Source organism: Montipora capricornis, chromosome 4 (assembly GCF_036669925.1).
Source record: "Montipora capricornis isolate CH-2021 chromosome 4, ASM3666992v2, whole genome shotgun sequence".
NCBI classification, from domain to species: domain Eukaryota; kingdom Metazoa; phylum Cnidaria; class Anthozoa; order Scleractinia; family Acroporidae; genus Montipora; species Montipora capricornis.
The window spans coordinates 35,255,438-35,258,957 of NC_090886.1; positions in this window are offsets into that span (position 1 = coordinate 35,255,438).

A 3,520-nucleotide genomic window follows, 5' to 3' on the forward strand; every position below is an offset into this window, starting at 1 on the left:
ATTACTTTGGTCGTTTTTTTGAGACGTTCCAGACAGGTGTGCGCTCAAGTGTGAAAGTGTGAAAAAAGCGTTCTGCTTAATGTCGAGGTTTGAGGGCAAGCGTTTCCTTCCCTCCTCTCCCCCTCCTCCCTCTCTTCATTTTTTGCTCGGTCAAAAGTTCTCTTCTGTGAAACCCAACGGAAACGCTTCAGTACTCGGGCTAATTTCTTGCTTGCACGAGTTAAAGCTCGAATACTGTTTCTATATAAATTATATTTATCAAGTTATTGGCGAGAAAAAGTTCGTTCTTTTTCCGCATAGCTGTTTTTCTTTCCTTTGTTATCCATCGTTTCATAAATTGTTTACTTTTTCGTTTTAGACACAGGGCAGAATGAAACAATAAATTCCCAAACTAATAATGGCGGGGCAGGGAACAACGTCAGTTCTACCACTGTTCCGAAGTCTGACGGCTATGCCAAAGAAACGGGTAAGGATAACTCTGGCAGAGAGGACGACGTACTCGAGTCTGTTGGTTTAAAGCACATATATCAGCTATTAGTATCACCCAACTAGTGGACTAATGCAAATCCTGCATTTTTATTGGCTACGCTACTAGAGGACTATTATTAATAGTCCTCGAGTAGCAAAAAGCGTGAGGCTTTCTTTCGTTTAAATCCCAATTAAATATTTCTTTAACTTGCATTTGCTAACTTTATTATTTGCCTTTTCTGTCCGACTAGTTGGGTGATGCTAAAACAATTAGACCCTTCGCCCTCAAGGGCCACATGTCAATAGCCCATTTACAGACAATATTACATAATTAATTACACTAACACTCACGCTACCCTAATTACAATTAATTATTAACACTAATTACATAATAATTTAAGAACACTTATGACACGGTTTACAGCGCTTACACTACTTACAATGCTTACGGAACGATACTACAGTATTTACTTTACTTACAAAGAGATGTTTGAAGCGAAGTCACTGTGAAATTTATAGAAGTTTTCCCCAGATGCTTAAGAATTTATGCAGCTTTCTTGGACGGTATAACTTTGCTTTAAAATATCAAGTTTGTCTTGGAGGCGGAAAAGAAAGCCTTCAAGCCATCACATGAACTTGTGATGAATTTAGGCGATAAGATAATCCATCAGTTGGGATCTTAAACGTATCTTGTTTTCAAATTATAATGTGCTATGGAGAAGAAAATCTTCATCTGATGGTAAAAATGTATTCAATTGGCAGGAACGCACGTTTGATTCGAGAATATCTCACCAGAAATTTTAATATTTTAAGAGATACAAATGTTCTGCCGAAAACAAATTTAGCGGCTATTGTCGATGTACAAATGCAATCAGGTTGTTCGAGAGGAGATCTTGAATTTTTTTTCTTTTTTAGTTTTTTATTTACATTTTACACTACTTAAAAAATTGACTACTGCCACTACCACTACTACGTGTCTATTGATCATTAAAAATACTATGTAAGTTAGCAATATATATTAACGATAACACACAAATTAAACAAACCAAGACAAAATATCGTAACAGTGAATCCTAACGAACATTCCAACTCCAACCATTGTTGTCCGAGACAAGCAAAAACTTAACCAATTAGGTAGGTAGGTAGGTAGGAAAGTAATACTTTATTTAAAGTATTCAAATCAAAAGAGAAACGCGCTAGCCCCAACAACTCTCGGCTAGTTTCCATGGAGGGCGTGCGTGTCGACACATAAAACCGTTTAGTATAAATACACGGGTGATTATACAAAATGGCGCGCTCTCATTGGCTCGCTATCTCGGATTATCAGCCGATAATCACCTCGACGGACAAAATGACCCCCAGTAGTCGTTTTGCCACTGTAAGTGAAGATGATTTCGCGTTGAAATTTTTTTTTTGTTCTCTTTTTTGAAATAATCACCTGTGTATTTATACTAAAACAATAATTCGCCTCAGGCTCAGTGATTATCGTGAATATTCACCTCGACGGTTCGCCTTCAGCGAATAATTGTTAAATGTTAAAATACTAAACTAATACTAAAATTTACCCTTGCTACTGATCCTACTACTATTACAGAAAAAAACTGGTATAAAAATATACATCTTAGCAAGACCCAACTATTTCCTACTAAGTTTCTTAAATGAATTAAGGGATTGACAGGGCGAGTTTTGCCTCATTCGAGAGCTGGTTCCAAAGCATATCACCACTAAATTTAAAAGTTCCGAGTTTAAGAAATTCCTTTTTTGGTTTAGGAAGTGTCAGATCAGTTGCCCTATTGCGTACATGGTAACCTGATCGACATTCCCTCTAAGGCCGAGGACGTTGTAGTCATATTTAATACTTTAATGACTATACATACCGCACCGCCTATCATCAAGTGTTCCCATGAAAGAGAGTCAATTAAGTCTTTGCGGCTTATCTTTCAATAATTTGCCGCAGGTGTCCCACAAAGGAGAACAGTATTCAAAATGTGGGTGAACTAAGCCGTCATACACTGTTTCCACAGTAGCTACGGGGAAAAAATTTTCTGTAGAAAAGCGCACTGTATTTGCGTATCTGTCACATTTTAAAGGACAAGTTGTATAATCGATCATTTTCATTTTATATAATAAACCATCGGTGGCCAGAATGCGATGAATGATGATGAACTGTAATATCGCCAGTTCAGCCTCCTTTGTGACATAAAAGGGTAGAAGGTAAACTTTAGTGAAGTCGTCTTTTTCTAGGCCGTATTATATGGCTCTTTTTTCTGCTCTGACAGGAGGTAATTCTCCAGTGACAAGTATTTCCAAGAGCGAATTAGATTAGGAAAACAAACGAGCGCAAATTTTCATTATCTTAGCGAACTCGGATGCAAACAACGTCATCTCTCTGTGGAACTTTCTGGAAGCGATTGGCATTTCGCATTGACGTCATTTGATATGCAGTAATGTGATTGGGCAATCGAACTGTTTACTGTCCATATTAGGAGTTTCCTCGGCGGGAATAAGGAGAAGCTTTGTTTTAATTTTGCCACTTGCCATTGATTGAAAGAAATTGCAAATCGCTCTTGATATTTTATATACAGATTCGTACTTCAGCAGATCACAATTAGAGGCGAATTAATGCTACAGTAATTCGTATCTCATTAGAATTTAATATTTTTCCAGAAAGGAGAAACAGAAGAAAGGCGTTAAGTTTTTTTGCAAAGCGAGCTAAAAGACGGAAAACAGTTTTCTTTTTCTGATTCTTAAAGCGATGTGATCAATGTGATGCTTCCAGCTGAGATGTTGATCAATTAAAACTCTTCAATATTTGACGTATTTTTCACACTCGAGAGCTACTAAACGTTAAGAGTTATTGTCGAAAAGTTATATGGTGGGATGCCGGGTATGTAATTTTCTTTTGACATGGGCGGAAGATAACGAACTTAGATTTACTTATATTTAGTGTAAACTTATTTGCAATGAGCCAACTAGACACTTTTGCTAATTCCTTGTTCAAGGTTTTCTCTACGTTTTTAAGATTACTGTCTGCGTGGAGCAAACTGGTATC